We start from the raw sequence: 22,257 nt of genomic DNA on the forward strand, positions 1-22,257 counted from the left end.
CCTGACACACGTGAAGATAAGAAAAAATTAAAAACAAGTGAAACCCATGAATTGCCCCTGGGAGAAAAAAATATGTTTCAACCAAGGTTATTAACCCTGTGTTTCTTTGAACTTTGTAAAACGATGAAAATTAAAATGTTGATGCCAATCTCATTCACACTCTAGTCTCCCTCTCCAAAAATTACCTCTTACATTAAAGCTTAACTCTTTGTCCTCAAATTTTTTTGGGGGGGAAGTAACTTTTTTTTGAGTCCGTTTCACATAGTGCTTACAAAAACATAGTTTAGAACTCAGTTTTTGTTAGCGCCAACAATGAAATGCTCATTCTCCCTATACTCCAGATGTGGTGTTAGGGCCAGAGTTGCATTCTTTGGAACTGGGGAACCAGTTTCAAGTCCCAGCATTGGCTCAACATCCTGTGATTCTGGGCAAATCACTTAATCTCCCCATGCCTATAAACAATAAATGGCGACATTGTGTAATACAGCTGGTGCTTATGTAAGGCGCTCCAGTACCTTTGGGTCAGTTCATGCTACATGAAAAATGAACAAAGGTTAAAACCAAAGCATTAGCATAAGTAAAGACAAATAAATACCTATTTAGTGGCTGATTTGTAAATTGTGGTTTCGCCGTTTAAATTGTCTGATCTGAGGCAAATACTTTATTTCACCAAAACTAATTTTTCTTCAAGATCGCATATGATAGCATTTTCAAATATGTGAGTTCAGAATATAAGTTAATCTGGGCAGTTGACAGGTTTTACATGACACATGACTTGCCTCTTATTTCACTAATGGTTTGTGCCTCAAAACTATCACTTGTAAGTATTTCTTTAGTACAGTGCTGTAATATGACGTTTTAATGTTAAAGCTTCTACATGTTAGAGAAATTCACTTTTTTGAATTTTGAAGAGATTTTGTCATATTTTACATGATGTTTGTTGTATGATGTACATAGCAAACATTCTCACTGCTCAGCTCGTGCACAAGCCCTAAAAGCCAAGCCACACTCTTGGCTCAGCTCTCCCTGTTCATTTTCTGGTTCTCCCCTCTAAGAAAGCAATATCCTTTAATATCAGAGGCAGGTACTCATCTACTGGCTGGCTGAACTGCACGGCATGCAACTAGCAAATCAGGGATCATTGCTTTCTCCTCAATTCTTGGAGGTGGAGATTATAGTCTGGGACATATATCAACATGTTATTTTTGGCAGTTTTACACAGCACAAACCAAAAATAGGAGTTTGGGACTGATTTTGTTGCACTAGCACTATCTATTGTGCAGCTGCTAAAAATAAAATGCCGATTGGCTGTTGCACAGGCTCTAATCTCCCCTTCCAAGAATTAAGGACAAAGCATTAACCTTTGATGTTAAAGATAGTACCCATCTGGTAGCTGAATTGCACAGTGTGAACCTCGAAAAGTTATAGATTAATCCCAACTTCTCTGCTCGACCAAAATGTCAGAGCCATCGCTAGTGCGTGGAATAAAAAGCATGTCCCTTTATTAGTGGCCCTGCCATCTTCCTGTATAGCTTCACTGATTCATCTGAGCAGATACACTGCAAAGAGGGTGTGGGGTATGCTGACAGGCTTTTTAGTGGAAATCTTAATTCTATACTGAATATTTTGTTTGTCTTCCTACATTTTTAAATTGAAGCATAATTCTTCGAACTTGCCATCTCACCTGGAACGCGAACACTTTGTCTGGCCATTTTGTGCTGACACGCCTGAAGATTAGCGCTCTAGTTTATTGGTCTTAGAGCAGCGCTCTAGTTGTTTGGCCCTCCCTCCCTCGGCATAAATACCCGGATGCAGCCACCGCGCCAGCAATAACCGAGCAGATACACCGCAAAGAGGGTGTGGGTATTCTGACAGGCTTTTTAGTGGAAATCTTAATTCTATACTGAATATTTTGTTTGTCTTCCTGCATTTTTAAATTGAAGCATAATTCTTCGAACTTGCCATCTCACCTGGAATGCTAACGCGTTGTCTGGCCATTTTGTGCTGACACGCCTGAAGATTAGCGCTCTAGTTTATTGGTGTTGTCTGGCCATTTTGTGCTGACACGCCTGAAGATTAGCGCTCTAGTGTATTGGTCATAGAGCAGCGCTCTAGTTGTTTGGCCCTCCCTCCCTCCCTCCCTCGACATAAATACCCGGATGCAGCGACTACTCAGCGGGCGCGTGGAAGGCGTGCCAAAGGCAAGCCCGTCTGTGCCCAAAATCTGCCCGGTGTCAGGACCCCTGCCCGTTTCGCACGGGATCAACTATTGCAGCTTAACCCTGGTACGTGTTCTTTTCATGAGGTTCTGCTTAGTTCCATCCCTCCTTTGTCTCTGTGATGCAATCGATGCGGCCGGAGGGCTGAGGAGTCGACCTCCAATAGGAAAGATGTTGAAATAACCACCACAAGTAACAGTAACAACAACCGTCTTGAAAGGACTGGTAAGCCTAGAGTTTATGTAGAAAGAGCTTTCTCTACCTCAAATAGATCTATGGTGAAACATAAACCCTATCTAGAATGTCTCATCCAAGTAGAGGACCCTGATATTGTCTTTCTTACCGAAACCTGGGCCAATGAAAGCAGTGATCCTGACTGGCAACTCGCGGTACCTACTGGTTATGTTATTGCCAACATTGACAGGAAAGGGGGGGAATAGCGATTATTTATCGCACCCTCTTCTCAGTTATGATCACTGCGGAGTCCTTAGTGGGCGCGGAGGCAATGTCATTCCTATTAAAATCTAATAATTTGGAAACCTTTGCTGGTCTATAGGCCCCCTGACCTCAGATCCCCGTTTTTCCTCTCCCTCCAGACTTACCTAGAATCCTGCTCGGATACGGATAGTTTCACCATCCTCGGAGACTTCAATCTCCACTTGGAGGGTAACAATAATGCAGACACTGTTCATTTTTTAGATATCCTCGCTAGCTTTGGACTAAAACAATTCATATGCGATCCTACGCATACAGCAGGTCACACGCTGGAAGGACTTTACGATAGAAATGTTTCTGACGCTAGGCCCTGCTGTCACGCAGCGTATATATTGCTCAGACGTACGTGGCACTGGCAGGGCCTAGCTTCAGAAACATTTCTATCTACATGTTGTTATATGACATCCCTTTATTAATGTATACTGCACTTTCACAATTGCTTTATTAACCTTCTTGTTTCTCAAATGTGCTTGAAAATGCACCATTTACCCACTCTCTTTTCCAAATTTTCTCAGGGGGGTGAACAACCCGAACCGTCCTTAAGGTGTTCAGGCTTGCAAGCTGTCCTTGCTCGCCCCAGTGCACTCCCACAGATGTTTACACCCCACAACTTTCAAATGTCACCAGCCACCACTGCCTGCAATCTATTTTGTGTTACGCCTGACCCGTTTCGTGTTACGCGTTATTCAGGTCTTTCCACCCGCGAATATTTCTCCCTCTTATCGAAGTTGAAATGTTGGCATGTATGAGGTTTTAATGTAGTACCGACTGGTGCATGTATTAACGTTATTGCTTCAAACGTGGTTTAAAATAGCTCTGGTTTACATATTAGCACTCTGCATTTTTGTAGTATGTCTTCTATGTTTATGGGGGATCACGTGACACTATGGGTGGTATCAAAAACTATGGCAAACTTGCATTCCGCTGTGTGATCAAGGCTTCAAGGACAGCCGAAACGTATTGTGACGTTTTAATGTGAAAATAAAATCTACTTCGTCAATCTGAAGAGGAGTTTGTGCCATTGCTTCATCGCCATTGGGAAGTTGGAGTCGGCAAACTTGTGGATAATTACAATACGGAAGTGGGTCCGCTTCCAGTTGCGAACCCCCTTGCTGCAAGAAGGCCGCTGCTATCAGCCAATTTGTCCAAAACATTCCGGGAGGAGCATTAGCAGAGGCCCCTGTGTCTCCACGAAAAATTAGCACTGACCGTGAGGCGGTAAAAGGCTGAGTCGGAGGACGTGTCTGGAGCGGCTTCACGGCAGTGAGTAAGCATTAGCTGTGTGAGCACAGGTGGGGAGGTAACGGTTGGCTTGGCAATTAGTGGCAGCACATAGAAGATTCACATCGAGAAACTCGTGCGCCACACTCACAAAATATGAATATGTCAGAGAATGCTCTACGTGAACGTGAGGCTGAAGCTGACACACCGTTTAAAAACCTACCTAATGTTTCAAAGCGTCGAAAAAGTGAACATGCAAGTGCGATAGAAGGGGATGCCAAGTCACTTTTGAAGGCTTTAAACAAATTTCAAAGATCTAAAATGACTAAATGGTGGTAGCAAAAATCCTTAGAAAAATACATGGAAGTGGGACGCATACCGAGAGGTTTAAGAATTTTACTAGCCCCAAGCTTTGAAAATCCTAACCCGGAAATGCTGACCGAGTGGGCTGATTCCAACTTGGCTGCTTCAATGAATTTAGTCAAAATCTTAGTTAAGTATGCCAAAATTGATCGGGATGCTTTGCTCATAGAAATTGCAAAACTAAATGAACAGATTGAAAAATTGGAGCAAACAGAATACATAGTGAAAACAAGAAAATAAATCAAAGACAGGATTAAAAAACAGGAAGAAAAAAATCTAATTACAAAAGTCCACAAATTTGCCCGGGACAAAGATGATTATGACCAAGGGCAGATTTTCACATTTGCCCAGCGTTATGAAAATGCGAGAAAAATGCGCCTGCAGGAAACATCGAAAACAACAAGAGGCCCGGCAGCAGAGACAAACACCATATCAACTAATGCGGAATCATCAGCCTCAGATGCCGTGTCTTTAACTAGTGAGTTCGGACCAGAAGAAATCAAAGGCGCAAACTCGGAAGGTGCAAAACCGAAGAGGGCGCAGTGGCGCAGGCGCTAGAAAACAACACCATCATCAATTTGTCCACAGTTACCCTTAGTAAAGCTGAAAATCAACTTCTGGCCCTTGGCCTTTCATTTTGCCCAGAGAGTAACTTTAGCCACAGCAAAACAAGATTGGACATTTTTTCATACATAAGAAAACTAAAACTAAGGACATTTTTCACTATCAAAGACAGCTCACAACACCACAACAATGCAAATGATGCCTCAAAAAAAGATGGCACAACTGAGAATTTGGAAGCATCAAATGCCGGGATGATAGCCACTATGCATGAACTAAGGATGAATGATCCCACCTCTTTAGACAACATAACCGCAGTTTTAACACAAGAAAGAGTCAATACACTTAAACCCACATGCATCATTGTATGAATTTGCGATTCCTAAATTGCGAAAATTAAGGAATCGCAATTTAGGAATCACAAATTCCTATGCATCAAGAATTCGCAAACGTTTTTGCGATTTCTTAATTTTCTGTATTTGCGATTCCCTACTTGCGAATCACAATTAAGGAATGGCATTATATTGATTCCTATGGGCCTAGAGGCCCATAGGAATCAATGGGAAGGCATTCTCATTTTGCGAATTCGCAATTAAGGAATCGCAAAATGAGAATGCAATTTCAAGGGTGCAGGGGGGTCCAAAGGACCCCCCCTGCACCCCTGAAATGTAACGTAAGTACATTTTACTCACACACATGTCCCAAGGGCATGTGCCTCGCGGCCGCCCTGCTTCTCCCCTTGTGTTTTTGTCATCCTCATCTGTTTTTACCGTCATTTGTGCTTGTATTTATTTTTCAGGTTTCTGTTTTTACCGTCATTTGTGCTTGTATTTATTGTTCAGGTTCTGTTTTCACCGTCATTTGTGCCTGTATTTACTCTCGATTCCTTCCTCTTTTCCCGCCTTCCTCGCCGCGCTCCCTCCCCGCTTCCCGCCACCGCCATTTGCCCCGCCCCTTTCTCTTCTGTACCCTCCCCGCTCCCGCCTCCCAGCTGCTCCGCCCACCCGCGCACTTCGCCTTAAATGGCGACCGTGCGAACGCGCAGCGTTGACGCGCAGCGGGCGCGCCGATGGTGCGCCGAAGGCGCGCCAAAGGTAAGCCCGTCTGCGCCCGTCCGCGCCTGGACCGCGCCCAGTGCCAGGACCCCTGGCCCACGAAGACCCCGACCGACCCGCCTGACGTACTCCGCCGCCTCCCTCATCGCTCTCAACACCGGCCGACTCCCAGATTGCCACCAAGCCACACCACGACGCACCCACGGACCTTTCTGCTGCCACGCCTGCAAATTCACCTGCATCCGGACCTGCCTCACTCCAGCACCCGCCAAGCCGACCTCCAGCAGCACCCACCTCAAGTGCATCCTGCTCAACACCCGCTCCGTCCACAGGCACGCCGTCGAACTCTGGAACTTCCTAGACGCCACAGCACCTGACGTTGCCTTCCTCACGGAGACCTGGATGAACGCCTCTTCAGCTCCCGACATCGCCATCGCCATCCCAGAGGGCTACAAGATCGTCTGCAGGGACCGCAACGCCAACCAGATGGGAGGAGGCATCGCCATCATCCACAGGAACACCATCCGTCTCACGACCAGCACCGACAACACCCTGACCACCGCCGAACACCTGCATTTCCAGATCCACACCGACCCGAAGACCACCCTCAGAGGCACCCTGATCTACCGACCCCCGGGACCACGCACACAATTCTGCGAGGACATCGCCGACTTCGTCAGCCCGCATGCCCTCCCCTCCGCCGACTACATCCTCCTGGGGGACCTCAACTTCCACCTGGAGAACAACAACGACCGCAACACCAGCACCCTGCTCGACAACCTCGCCAATCTTGGACTCAAGCAGCTGGTGTCCACCCCCACCCACCTCGCCGGACACACACTCGACGCAGTCTTCACCTCCAGCACAGACATCGACTTCTGCCACGCCACAGAGCTGCAATGGACGGACCACAGCTGCGTCCACTTCACCTTCAAGAGAACAACGACCCACCACCACCAGCAACAGGCAGCCCGCAGAAGCTGGAACAAGATCACAGCAGACCAGCTCGCCACCTCCCTGAGCCAGCACCCTCCTGCCAGCTCAGCGAACCCCAGCCAGGCCGCCGACAACCTCACGAAGTGGATCAGCATCTGCGCGGACGAGCTCGCCCCGATGAGGACCCCGCCCAGCAGACCCGGCAGCAAGAAAGCCCCGTGGTTCACCGACGAACTCAAGAGCTCCAAGAACAACTGCCGAGCCCTCGAGAAAGTCTGGAAAAGGGATCCTACACCAGACAACAGGACCACCTTCAAGCTGGCCACCCGGAAGCACCACCAGCTGATCCGCGCCGCCAAGAAAACTGCATTCAAGGACCGGCTGGACAACAACGCACACAACTACAAGGAACTCTTCAACATCGTGAAAGAGCTATCCAACCCCAGCGCAGGAAACAACGACATCACCCCATCGCAAGACCTCTGCAACTCCCTCGCTTCATACTTCCACAACAAGATCAAGGACATACACAACAGCTTCAACACCCAAACAACGCACACCAAGACCGATCAACCACCCCCCACCACCACCCTTCTCGCCTGGACCCCGATCAGCACCGAAGACACCATCCGCACGATGAACTCCATCCACTCCGGATCACCGACCGACCCCTGCCCTCACCACGTCTTCAACAAGGCCGACGCCGTCATCGCACCCCACCTGCGAGACATCATCAACACATCCTTCGACACCGCCACCTTCCCCGAGAGCTGGAAGCACGCCGAACTCACCGCTCTACTCAAGAAACCCACAGCGGACCCCACCGAACTCAAGAATTACCGCCCCATCTCGCTCCTCCCGTTTCCCGCCAAAGTCATCGAGAAGACGGTCAACAAGCAGATGACCGCCTTCCTCGAGACAAATGGATCCCTCGACCCCTCACAGTCCGGCTTCCGAGCCAATCACAGCACCGAGACCGCCCTCCTCGCCGCCACCGACGACATCCGAGCCCTGATGGACAACGGAGAAACAGCGGCCCTCATCCTCCTAGACCTCTCCGCAGCATTCGACACTGTCTGCCACCGCACCCTAGTGCAACGCCTCAGGAACGTCGGAATCCAGGAGAAGGCACTGGAATGGATCATCTCCTTCCTCGCTGGAAGAACACAGAGAGTCCGCCTACCACCGTACAAGTCAGAGGCCTCCGAAGTCATCTGCGGCGTCCCCCAAGGATCCTCGCTGAGCCCCACCCTCTTCAACGTCTACATGAGCCCCCTCGCGGCCATCGCACGCCAACACAACCTCAGCATAATCTCCTACGCCGACGACACCCAGCTGATCCTCTCCCTGACCAACGACCCCGCCGCCGCCAGAGCCAACCTGCACGAAGGCATGAAAGAAGTAGCAGAGTGGATGACGACCAGCCGCCTGAAACTGAACTCTGACAAGACGGAGGTCCTCATCCTGGGCTCTTCACCCTCCGCCTGGGACGACTCCTGGTGGCCTCCCGCCCTGGGCACCGCACCCAAACCGACAGACCATGCACGCAACCTGGGCTTCATCCTGGACTCCTCCCTCTCCATGACCAGACAAGTCAACAACGTCTCCTCGGCTTGCTTCAACATCCTACGCATGCTACGGAAGATCTTCTGGTGGATCCCCACCGAGACCAGGAAGACCGTCACCCAGGCCCTCGTCACCAGCCGACTGGACTACGGCAACGCCCTCTACGCCGGTACCACCGCCAAGCTCCAGAAGAGACTCCAGCGGATCCAGAACGCCTCAGCCAGACTCATCCTCGACATCCCACGAACCAGCCACATCTCCGGACACCTGAGAGACCTTCACTGGCTCCCCGTCAACAAAAGAATCACCTTCCGCCTCCTCACCCACGCACACAAAGCCCTACACGACCAAGGCCCGAGCTACCTCAACAACCGGATCAACTTCTACGCTCCCAAACGCCACCTCCGATCAGCCAACCACGCCCTCGCCGCCGTCCCCCGCATCCGAAGAGCGACTACAGGAGGAAGGTCCTTCTCCTACCTGGCCGCCAAGACCTGGAACTCCCTCCCGTCCGACCTGCGCCTGACCCGAGACCACCTCTCCTTCAGGAAGAAGCTGAAGACCTGGCTGTTCGAGCAGTAGCGGCACCCCCCCCTCCCCCAGCGCCTTGAGACCCTACGGGTATGTAGCGCGCTATATAAATGTCATTGATTGATTGATTGATTGTGTGTAAAATATAAGTTTCAAAAATGCACTTTTGTGCATTTTTAAAACTTTTCGCAAATTACCACGAAGGTATACTTCATGGTAATTTTCCCCTTCCAAATTGCGAATTCGCGAATTAAAAATAATCATGCATAGCATTTAAGAAATCGCTAAATTTGCGATTTCTTAAATGCTATTGCAATTTCAGAAATCGCAAAAAATTGCGATTTCTGAAATTACGAAAAATGAAAAAAAATTGATGCATCCCAAAAAAGGTTTTTGCATTTGCAAACGGCCGAATTTTGCGATTCGCACCGTTAGCGAATGCAAAAAGGCTTGATGCATGTGGGCACTAATCTCTTTGAGCCAAGTGCGGATATGAGTCCCTTTAAGAACAAATCAACATTTTGCCCTATGATGCCAAAGGACACGCGATCAATATCTTCCACGAAACAGTTGAAGATCTCAAAGTCCTGTATCGTAGGGTTAATCACACTCGTAAAAAGATCAAAATGAAATATTGAGAAAAGGAATACGAGAAGTTAATCAAACTCAAAAACAACCAAGAAATCATCTTCAATAAATCAGATAAAGTTGGAAACCTGGTGAATTGCCCCTCGTAAAGATTACATGAAGGAAGCACTACGTCAGTTAAGTGACACTACCTGTTATACAAAATCTTCATTAACAGAGTATACTAAGACTAAAGACACACTGAAAAAAATGCTAATGAGTTACAAATGGCAGGGATTCATTTCCAATCAGGAATATATTTTTTATATGAAGAATTCCCTGTGATGCCCATCATGTATCTAATCCCTAAGATACACAAGGAGACTATCCCAGTGCCCGGAAGACCTATTATTTCGGCGATAGGAGGAATGTGTGAAAACATTAGTCGCTATATAGACTACTTTCTCCAATCTCATGTATTTAAGCTTCCTACATTCATTAAAGATACAGGAGACTTTTTGAAAAAACTAGAACAAATAACCTGGGAGGAAGAATACCTACTGATTATCTTAGTCATTGAGTCACTCTATACGAGCATAGAGCACCAAAGAGGACTGGAAGCTGTCAAACATTTTTTAGATACCAGGCCGTTAGATTGTTACAATCACAATATGTTATTGGAATTGACTAAATGGTGCCTTTTTAATAACTTTTTTATGCTTGACAGACAAGTATACAAGCAGTCTAGAGGAGTTGCCATGGGAGCCTGCTTCTCCCCCAGCTACTTGTGTTTGCACGTTGGCTGGTGGGAGGAGCAGGCTCTCAGGGGGCAATACAAACAGGTGGTGGATGCTCTTGTAGTAAATTGGTATCGCTATATTGATGATGTCTTTATTATAGGGGATGGGGACATCAAAAGTGCAGAATTATTTATTTCAGAAATCAACACCAATGGCAGTAATCTAAAATTTACATTGCATATAGATAAGGTCTGTGTTGATTTATAGCAGCCAATGAAATACACACAACACTACATAGGAAGGCAACAGCAGGCAGTTGTACCCTGCACGCCACCTGTTCCCATCCACAACACCTAATTGCAAGTATTCCTTATGGTGAGCTCCTAAGGTTAAAAAGAATTTGTAGCACAGGAGCTGAATATGAAAAATGTGCAACAGCTGCCATAGAACGATTCAGGGTAAGAGGATACAGTGACAAATTACTTAAAGAAGCTACCCAAAAAGCTGCACTTTGTTTGAGAGATTCCCTTTTAGACAAAAGGAGCTACAACACAAGTAACACATGGGATTAATATGGAAGATTCCATTGCCCCTAGGCTGATCACTACCTATAGTCAGCAACAAAGACAGTTTCAAGCAATAATTAAGAAAAACTGGCCCATCTTGCGGACGGATGGGGCGCTAGCACCAATTTTACCTACAGCTCCTACTCTGACTTTTAGGAAAGCTAAATCTATGAGGACGGAATTGGTCAAAAACAGCCCAGAATTAACTATGACTACAACCTGGTTGAAGCCCAAGAGTGTTTTTTTTTTTAATGTTCTACATGTATGGCATGTACATTTGGCAGCAATACCACTCATTATATTGTCCCATTCAGTACACAGCCAAGAGAAATAAGAGGCCACTTTACCTGCCGTACAGAGTTCGCCATATACGTCCTTATATGTACCTGCAATTTAAATTACATAGGGAGCACAACCCTCCCGGTACATGCAGGTATTTTACAGCATTTGCGTGCTATTGTTAATAATAACAACTATCCAGTAGCACGCCATTTCAAGGCAGTGCACAACAATGACCGTAGCTGTTTAAAATACTATGTGGTAGCGGCGATTCCTGTACTTCCTCGTGGAGGCAATACAGAATTAAAACTGAGGAAACTGAAAACACATGATAATGGAGTTTGACAGTAAATCCCCTAATGGCCTCAATACAACTGAAGACTTGCACAACTATCTATATAATCAATAAGGTTATATTTCTCTTAAAATTAGTATCTATCCCGACAATGAGCTATGTTATTCTATTTTATTTAAGGGTAGTTTTGACAATTAGTTAGCTTCAGCTATATTGGTTTTAAATAAAACTTTTTTTTTTTAAAACCCAAAAACATACAGTTTTATTAGAAGTGTTTTATAGAAGTGATTTTAAGACTAAATATGGGTATTTGGTTTTAACATCAATTGCACTTTAATAAGTTAATCACATTGCACTTTATATAGCTAAGTTTGCACAATTTATAGGGCCTCATAACGAAAAACGGGGGCAAACGGTCCAGGTTGCATGCAAGAAGATATGTCTGCCTATGGCTTACTAATCAAATCAATGACCCTGATATGTTCAGAGGGTATATCATAACAACATTACCACAACAAATTGACATTAGACGTAGCCATAAGATTTGAATTTGAATTTGAATTTTAAAATATTTATAAAGCGCACTTATACCGGAACCGGTTCCATGGCGCTAGATAGCCGAGGGTCAGTGGGGAGCGAGCTAAGCTGCGACAGATCTGGAGAACAAAAGAGTCTTCAGTTGCTTGCGAAACTCCAGATAGGAGGGAGACATCCTGAGGGAAGGTGGAAGTGAGTTCCAAAAGGAGGGAGCCAGCACAGCAAATCTGGCCCCCCCTGCCTTCTGTTTCCTAAAACGGGGGACTGACAAAAGGGACAAATGGGTAGAGCGAAGTTCTCTGGACGGAATATAAGGAGAGATAGCTTCGCACAAGAAGGCGGGGGCGGTCCCAGATCTGGCCTGGTAGGTAGTACAGCCCAACTTAAAGAGCGCCCTCTCCCTCACAGGGAGCCAGTGGAGGGACTGAAGCAAGGGGGTCGTGTGATTGGACCTGGAGAGGCCGAAAATCAGGCGAGCCGCCTGATTTTGAATCAGTTGAAGTCGGTGGATGAGGTAAGCTGGGGCATCATTAAGAATGACATTCCCATAGTCAAGGCGCGACACCACCATGGCCATGAGAATGAGTTTGAGTGCGGCAGCAGAAAAAAACGTGAAACCCTCCGGATCGTCCGGAGGGAGAGAAAACAGGCGGACACCACCGAACTGACCTGAGTGTGAAGGGTAAGCTGTGGGTTAATGAAAATACCCAAAGTTTTGACTTTGAGGGCTGGAAGGGGGGAGGGACCGAGGGAAGAGGGCCAGAAGGAAGGGGACCAAGGACTGCAACCACCCCCCGTCAAGACCAACTCGGTCTTGTCCGGGTTTAATTTGAGGTGGTTGCAGTTCATCCATCCTTGGATGAAAAGCATGACCTTCTGGAAATTGGAGGACGAAGAAGGGGAGGATGAAAGGTTGAAGATGAGTTGGAGGTCGTCGGCGTAGTTGAACACCGAGACCTCCATCTGCTGTAAAGAAAAAATGAGGGGTGAGATGTATAAATTAAATAATAAAGGGGATATGGAGGAGCCTTGTGGAACTCCACAGGTTACCTTCCGGGGGGGGGGCCGTAAAGTTAGCAAGTTGGACGGCCTGCTCCCTGTCGGTCAAAAAGGAGCGAAGCCAGGCAAAGGCCGTGCCCCCAATGCCCGCCGCTTGGACACGGGTTAACAAGATGTCGTGGTCCACCGTGTCAAACGCGGCGGACAGGTCTAGCAGGACTAAGGCCTGCGGTCGGCCCGTGTCAATCCCCTCCCTGAGTTGGTCCATCACTGACACCACAACCTTCTCGGTTGAGTGCAGCGGGCGAAAGCCCGCCTGTCGGGTGGAGAGGGCGCCAGTGGATTCTACGAAGGAACTGAGAGACCTGATGACGTGAGCCTCTGAGACCTTCGCGACGTAAGGGAGGAGAGAGATGGGGCGGTAGTTGGAGGGCAAAGATGGATCCGCCCCTGCCTTTTTCAAAATCGGGATGACAACTGCCGACTTATGCGCGGAGGGGACAATGCCACTGCTGAGGGAGTGGTTAATGATGGTCAAAGGAGGAGAGTAGCAATTGGAGAAGAGCTCTTTAGGAGCAAAAGCTGGGCCTATATCCAGGGGTGATCCCGATTTGATCCGGGCCAGAAGGGGAAGCAAAGAATCTCGGGTAAGGAGGGGAAACTCAGTAAGTGAGGGGGTGGGAAGGGTAGGGGGGGCAAGGAATGAGTCCAGAGGTGAAGGGGGGATGTTGGCCTTGATGAGGGCAATCTTCTCAAAAAAATAGGAATTGAGGGAATTACATAAGGTTTGAGATGGAGGAATTTTGGGGGTCGCCCTGTCAGAAGCAGCAAGCTCGTAAACTGTGGCAAAGATCTCCTTTGACTGGTTGTCAGCTGTCAGGATTCTCCCTGAGAAGTACTCCATCTTGGCTTTTAGGATGTCATGTTTATACTCCTTCATAGCCTGACAGAAGTGAGTTTTAAGCAGGGGGCAATAAGAACGGCGCCAAGCACGTTCCGCTCTACGGGTGGCGAGCTTTTTGTCCCTTAAGGCAGGGGTAAACCAACGATTAGCCGCGTGATTAAGAAGTATTTATAGTTAGTTGGGGTCAGACACATGAATTAGCGTCATTTAATGCTATTATTAAACATATGTGACTTGCCACATTTATTTAAGATTCTGTGAGACATACATCATAGTTATGTTCTCGATTATATCTACACCTCGCTACTGGAGTACACCATAATATTATGTGTTGTTACTAGGTAACCCTATTGCTAATATTGTCAGTTGATTTATGATTGTGCAAAGAGTTTCATATTGCATTATTTATACACATGAAGATAAATAACATGACAAATTGACTAAAAATAGGAATGACAGCAATTGATAAATGGCATTTATGCTATGAGTATCAATAATGAATGCAATGCAGGGACAATTAATTGGTTTACAGTGATTGACAATGCATTTATGCTGTTAGCACAACATGTAGAGTGTACCATAGGCAGACTTCTTGAGATTACTTGGGGCATTGGTTCATTCAATTCATTCTGTTTTGTCCGTTGCCTCTTTCGTTTTAAACATCAATTTTAAACATTGATATTTAGTAGGATTTATTGTAGTACCGGCTGGTGCATATTATAAATGTTATTGCTTCAAACGTGGTTTAAAATAGCCCTGGTTTACATATTTATATTTCTGATAGATACATCTGCCGTGTGGATTCCTCACCTTGTGAATATCCCCTTGCGTCAGCAACATTCGGAAATTATTTTCGTAGCTTCGCACCGACGTGGACTTGGACGTCATAGAGGCACGGCATCGCTCGCGACTCCGCTGATGTCACCGACGCTTATAATAGGCCCACGCCGGCGAGATGACATCAGTTCCCTTTTTTCCGCGTCGTCGACGCGAACGGTTTTCTAGGGATCGTCCGTAGCTTTGACTGTAACTTTGTTACTTTGCATTGTTAGTGTTCCTTTATCTCCTCTCATCATGTCTTCGAAGAAGACGGGTTTGAAGGCCTGTGGAGAATGCGGCAAGACTATGTCCATTAGGGATCCACATGAATGCAGTTTGTGGTGTCTTAGCTCCGACCACGACGTCGAAGACTGCCAATCCTGCAAGAAGAAGACTCCTAAGGCTCTCCGGGAGAGAGAAGCTAAGCTTATTGTTGCAAAGCTTAAAGGAAGTAAGGACCAGAAGAAATCGAAATCGCGGACTCGACACTCGAGATCAAGATCTCTCTCGAGGTCGCGTTCGGATTCGTCCTCGGCCCATGCTTCGAGATTTTCAAAAAAGAAGCATAGAAAAAGATCTCCTGAATCCCGACATCGTTCAAAGAAGGACTCGGGTTCTAAACTGAAGTTGCAGGTGAAGCTGGTAGAAAAAGAGGTAATGTCTTCAGCTTCGGAAGAACATGACGCCGGAGGGGCGGCTTCGCATGCGGATTCGCCTGGTTCGCCGAAGCAGACAGCGAATCCATCTCCGAATCCATCCCATTCTCCAGATCGGGAGGATGAAGGTGAGGAGGAGATATAGGGAGAGGCTCCGTTGCCCGAAGGTCTGTCGACTCCGGTGCACCAGCCTGAAGAGGAGGTCGACGTCGTATCGACTCCGCGCCCTCGAGATCCACCTGGGAGTTCGTATCCAACCTTCCCTACTCCAGGTCAGGATCCGACGCATTTTCTAAATGCGATGTATGGTATCTACTCCAGGGCTATGTACCCCTCTGGGATGCCTGTTGGTCCCACGGGTCTGATGGCATTTGGGCTGGGTGTCCCCCAATCCTATGCCCCTGCACCCTTTATGCCGGCTCCGGCGCCGCATTTGCATCTTCCGACACCGGCGAGGCCTTCGACTCCGAAGCAATCGACGCCGAAGTCGACAACACCGAATCCTTTGACGCCGATTCCATCATCTCTGATGCCAAATCCCGAACGACGCCGTGGAAGTCTTCCTCATCCGACGTCGGGCTCGGCGCCGGCTCAGACTTCGGCGGAGTCGACAGTGGATCCGACGGCTTCGAAAGTGAAGCACAGGTCGAGGCGTGAAGCCCAGAGACTGATGGAGGAAGCGAGCTATCGTGAGGAGTATTTGGAGGAGGGTGAACTACAGGATCCTGAGGACCCTTATGAGGATCTTTCGGTGGCCAGTGGTCTTGAACTGTCCCCTGAGTGGGATTTGGTTTCAGTGACAGACAAACCCTCAAAGGATGTGGCTCCTTACCACGTTGTAATTAAGAAAGCAGCAAATTTATTGAACATCGCTTTACCTACTGCCGAGTTCAAATCAAATCTACTTACAGAGGTTCTTCACTCTCCCTCATCAGTGACTGAACCATTGCTGCCCTTTAATGATGCCCTTAGGGATTCTATGTTAGAGGTTTGGAAGAAACCATTATCAACTCCAGATGTGTCTAGAGCTGTTGCCAGAAGATACAGGACTGCTCCAGATGATCCTGAATTTTTATCCACTCACCCTCTACCAGAGAGTTTGGTGGTACAAGCTGCCTGTTCCAAACGATCAACTGGTGCTTTTCCTCAAGTTCCAGCTGAAAAGGTTTTCTCTTCTGCCAGCATGGCATTAAAGTCCACAAACGCGACCTGTCTGATGGGTCGTTACATTCACGCACTAATGGACACTGTTAAGCCGTTAGTGCCAAAGATACCGGAAGATGATAGAAAGGACTTCCAGGAGGTTATCTCAGACACTCAGGCTGCAGCAAGACAGGTGATACAGAGTGGTTTAGACACTGCAGATTCTGTTGCGAGGATCATGGGCTCTTCAGTGGCTACAAGGAGAGCTGCATGGCTGAAATCGTCTGGGTTTTCAACAGATGTCCAGTCTACTTTAATGGATCTACCATTCGACGGATCTGGTTTGTTTGGAAAGAAAGCAGATGCTGCTTTAGAAAGTTTTAAAGACAGGAGGGCGACTGCTAAGTCGTTGGGCCTTCAGACCAGGGGCTCTTTTGGAAAGCGTACTAGAGGATTTAGCAGATCTTCCTTTTGATCTTACAAATCTACGCAGCAGCAGCCACAGCAGCAGCAAAACACGCTGTACAGGTCTTATAGGGGCAAGCAAAGAGGCCGTTCTCGAGGCTGTCAAATCTCCTCTTCTTCCTCCTCTTCCCCTTCCCAGCCCCCTGCCAACGCAGCAAAGCAGCCCTAGATCCGCCATTCCGGATCATGTGGGCCCAGTGGGGGGCCGGCTTACCCATTTCTTACGAGATTGAGAATTGATAACATCGGATCTTTGGGTTCTCAATCTTGTAGGGAATGGGTATGCTCTTCCCTTTCGGGAATTTCCCCCAAATTACCCTCCTTGCCAGGGTTATTGTTCAGAGGACCACCTGCTTCTCCTGCAGGAAGAAGTCCTGGCACTATTCCGAAAAGGTGCGATAGAGGTGGTTCCAGAGCAGGAAAGGGGTCAAGGGTGCTACTCCTGGTATTTCCTGACCCCCAAGAAGGATGGCAGGCTTCGGCCAATTCTGGATCTCAGGATCTTGAACCTTTACCTGAAACAGGAAAAGTTCAAGATGCTCACTCTTGCACAGGTTCTTCAAGCGCTGCTGGAAGAAGACTGGATGGTGTCGATCGATTTGCAGGATGCGTATTTTCATATTCCCATCTTGAAGTCGCACAGGAAGTATCTCCGTTTTACGGTTGGGTCGCAACACTACCAGTTATCTCTGCTTGCCTGACCAGCCATCTCTTTTTAAATCTCCTCTGGTTTTAAGGTTTTTTAAGGGCCTCAGGAATAAGTTCCCTCCAACTCGTTTTATTGTGCCTCAGTGGGACTTAAATCTTGTTTTGACCTTTCTGATGGGTGCTCCCTTTGAGCCTCTTCACAAATGTCTTATTAGGCTTTTGACGCTTAAGACAGTTTTCCTCGTTGCGATAACCTCGGCAAGGAGGGTAAGTGAGCTTCAAGCTCTTAGTTCCAAGCCCCCTTTCTTGTCCATTCATGCTGATCGAATGGTTCTTAGGTCCAGGGCTGCTTTTCTGCCTAAGGTGGTTACTCCTTTCCACCTTGGTCAATCTGTTACCCTCTCTACCTTTTATCCTCCCCCACACCCTTCCAAGGAGGAGAGATTACACTGTCTGGACCCCAAGAGGGCGGTGTCTTTTTACCTGGACAGATCTAAAGACTGTCGGTTGGATGACCAGCTCTTCATTGGCTTTGCTGGCTGCAAGAGAGGAAGAGCGGTCCATAAAAGAACTTTATCAAGATGGATCGTCCTCTGTATAAACATCTGCTACTCTTTGGCCGGTAAGGAACCTCCAGAGGGTATAAGGGCTCATTCTACTAGAGCTAAGTCGTCATCCTCTGCATTGGCTAGAGGCGTTCCTGTCGAGGATATTTGTAGGGCGGCAACTTGGTCTTCCCTCCACACTTTCGCGAAGCATTACTGCTTGGTTTCCGAGGTGAGGAGGGAGGGTCACTTTGCACGTTCTGTTCTCCAGGATTTCCTGGTCTAGAAGAGTGGACACCCTCCTCTGGGAGTGGGGACTGCTGTGGGACTCTATTCACAAGGTGAGGATCCACACGGCAGATGTATCTATCAGTAGAACAAGTTACTTACCTTCGGTAACGCTGTTTCTGGTAGATACAATATCTGCCTGTGGATTCCTCACTGACCCACCCGCCTCCCCGTTGTCCACTCTTCTATGCCAGAGTTTCTATTATGTATTTATTTTATTGTTAAGGAGTTGTTTATTTCAAATGTTTTATTGCATTTGCTTCACACTGTGTGTGTTAACTTGATATTTATACTGCGTATACTGTGTATATGTCTACTGTCATCGGTCCGTCCGTGTGCCTCGAAGGCACGGAAAAAAGGGCGGAACTGATGTCATCACGCCGGCGTGAGCCTATTATAGGCGTCGGTGACGTCAGCGGAGTCGCGAGCGATGCCGTGCCTCTATGACGTCTAAGTCCACGTCGGCGCGAAGCTACTAAAAGAATTTCCGAATGTTGCTGACGCAAGGGGATATTCACAAGGTGAGGAATCCACAGGCAGATATTGTATCTACCAGAAAAAGCGTTACCGAAGGTAAGTAACTTGTTCATTAGCACTCGGCACTTTTGTAGTATGTCTTCTATGTTTAAGAGGGATCACGTGACACTATGGGTGGTATCAAAAACTATGGCAAACTTGCATTCCGCTGTGTGCTCAAGGCTGCAAGGACAGCCGAATTGCGTTGTGACATTTTAATGTGAAGATAAAATCTACTTTGCCAACCTGAAGAGGAGTTTGTGCCATTGCTTCATTGCCATTGGGAAGTTGGAGTCAGCAAACTTGTGGATAATATATATATATTGCTAACTCAAAGTTAAACACTACATTGCACAGAAAATCTACAGCCGGGAATACGACTCTCCATGCGGCTAGTATGCACCCTAAACAGACCATAGCAGGGATACCGTATGGTGAGATTCTCAGGCTCAAGAGAATATGTAGTTCTCCCTCTGACTACGAAAACTGCCTCAAAGATCTGTTGGCACGTTTAAGAGTCAGGGGATACTCTGATACTATTATGAACATGGCAGTTGAGAAGTCTAAGTTGAGATCTAGACAAAGTCTCTTTCCCGAATCTCGGCTAGAATTCGATCAGGAGATTAGCCTTGGAACTCAAGAAGATTGTCCATGCATGATTACAGCCTTCAGTAGTGAGGATAGAAAATTAAAAGCAATATTAAGAAAGAATTGGCCTATCGTTCTTAGTGATCATATTCTGAACACTAGGTTACCGGCCAATCCTATTATCACCTTCAGAAGGGCCAGAAATGTGGGTTCTGCTTTGGACAAAGCGGCCCCTGAATTAAAATCAAAAATTCCCTGGTTAAAACCATCTAGGGTTTTTTCAAATGTTCCAGCTGTCGCGCATGCAGATTCGGCATTAATACCTTGCACTATTCTACTCCCTTTGATGTGGAACCAAGATCCATCACTGGTAATTTTAATTGCAAGACCGACCATGCTGTTTATGTCCTGACGTGCACCTGTGGGCTAAGATATGTGGGAAGCACCAAGCTCCAGGTGCACGTCAGGATTTTACAACATCTACGCGCCATCTTACATAATGACCCGGCCTATCCGGTAGCTCGTCACTTCAAGAGAATCCACAACAACGACCTCTCTTGTTTAAAATATTTTGTGATTGGAGCTATACCCGCTCTTAAAAGAGGTGGGGACCGGGAATCACTTTTAAGACAGCTTGAAACAAAAATGATTCTGGAATTGGGCCAATGGATTGAACAACATTGAAGAGATGCACCATTTTCTATGATGCCTTTTCTTATCTTGCTGTTCCTTCCTATGTATGAATCTAAGACTCAGCATCCATGATTTATTCCCTCTTAGTTAGGTTCCCTATTTCGAGGTTGAGGCTGGGTCTAAACACTTTTTTGTGTACATATATCTGTCCTCCTACTGACATACCTAATATAATCAGTACTGTTTATATTTTCTGTCTATCATGTATTTATTTCTTCCTCTGTGTAATTTTTGCTGCCAATATGTGTACTTTTGTATATACTTTCTTGCAATCTTATACATGTATATAGAAATATGAAATGAGACTTGTGTATGGTTCTTATGTATTTCTTTCCTTAATATTTTTCTATTGACTGCTTATTTATTGATGATAGGTAGCCATGATTATTTATCACAATTTTATTCTCTATATATATGTGTATATTTTAATGTACATATATATATCATTCTATTATAATTTAGGTGTATTTATTGGGTTTCTAACAAAAAAAAATTCTGGATATTATTTATTTTTAAGAGATGATTTATGCTCATGGATGATATGTAGTCTATTGATCTCAGGGATCTGAGAAGTTTCTTATATCATGATGTTTTTATCTCTTTTAATATGAACGGTATTGCACTTTCTCTCTTGCATTTTTTGCACATATTTCACTCTCACATAGCACTATATTATCTATCACTGTTTTTAAGCCGATTTGACACATATTGCGTAACTCCGGTATTACCCCAGGCACATTATATATAGGCGGTATTTACCGTCATATTGTATATGTCTAAAAGCACTTTATATTATTGTCCTGTATTTATACAGCTAATTTCTTTTGAACTTGATGATACAGTTGTGTGTGTGTATATATACGTATATATACTATCAATACCTTTAGAGTTATACACGCGAATTTTGGATTCATCCAGTTATATGATAATGTGCTGACTCAATTGTACTAGCTTCAGTGGTAGTATTTCTTCACTGTTTTTTCATCACATATGCATTACGTCATTGTGAGGGGGTGTTTCCTTTACACTGCATAAAAAAAGCATTCTGTCTGTTGTTCATGTTGCAGCAGGATCAAGGGCATAACTTGCCAGAAACGCGTAGCTGATCTCTGTGTTTCAATAAACTCACTGATGCTGATTCATTGTAGTCCATCTCCCCTGTTTGCTGGTGTGCGAGGCTGTGCCTGAGACATCGAGAGATTCGAGGAGGAGCTACAAGGATATATATATATATATATATATATATATCTATATCTATATATAGATATAGATATAGATATATATATATAGATATATAAATAAATTACGTTCTGGCGGTCACCATTAGTTAGTTATAGTCAGGACCTAGTTTCCATAGGAAAAGTGATTATTATCTAGTTGCAATGGATATTGAATCCCTTTATACTAGTATCAATCATTGTCACGGTATTCGTGCCACTAAACATTTTCTAGATAATCGCGATCTGTCTATGAGAGAACATAACAAAATGTTGTTGGAAATCATTGAAGTATGCCTCACCACCAACTTCTTTCAATTTAACAATGAGGTTTACCAGCAGCTGCGTGGTGTGGCAATGTGCTTGTGCTTCTCCCCCAGCTATTCATGTTTACATGTTGGCTGGTGGGAGAAGCATGTCCTCAGAACTGCCCACCGGCGCTGGTGGAACCTCATAGCACACTATTGACATTACATTGATGATGTTTGTCTCATATGGAAAGGGTCCAAGGACGAAGCCTTGAAGTTTATTGATGATATCAATGCAAACGATTTAAATCTCAGGTTTACTGCCACCATGGTTGAATTTTTGGATGTATTGTTATATGTTGATGGAAGTGTCCTACAGACCATGTTCCATAGGAAATCTACTGCCGGAAATGCAATTCTGCATGCCCACAGTACACATCCTAGGCACTTGATTAATAGCATTCCATATGATGAGTTTATTCGCATACGTCATATCTGTAGCTCTGAACTAATATCCAGAAAGTGTCAGATGGAGAAATTCCGAAGATTTCTGAATAGAGGCTAAACTAAAAGCCAACTGAGTATTGCTTTAAATAA

The 22,257-nt window shown here is 46.0% G+C and overlaps 1 protein-coding gene across 2 annotated transcripts in view; it reads left to right on the plus strand.

The window, feature by feature from the left end:
* NPHP4 (nephrocystin 4) overlaps positions 1-22,257 on the plus strand; it is a 941,192-nt gene that overhangs the window by 744,378 nt on the left and 174,557 nt on the right. The window lies entirely within an intron of this gene.

This window comes from Lissotriton helveticus, chromosome 5_1 (assembly GCF_964261635.1).
Source record: "Lissotriton helveticus chromosome 5_1, aLisHel1.1, whole genome shotgun sequence".
NCBI lineage: Eukaryota > Metazoa > Chordata > Amphibia > Caudata > Salamandridae > Lissotriton > Lissotriton helveticus.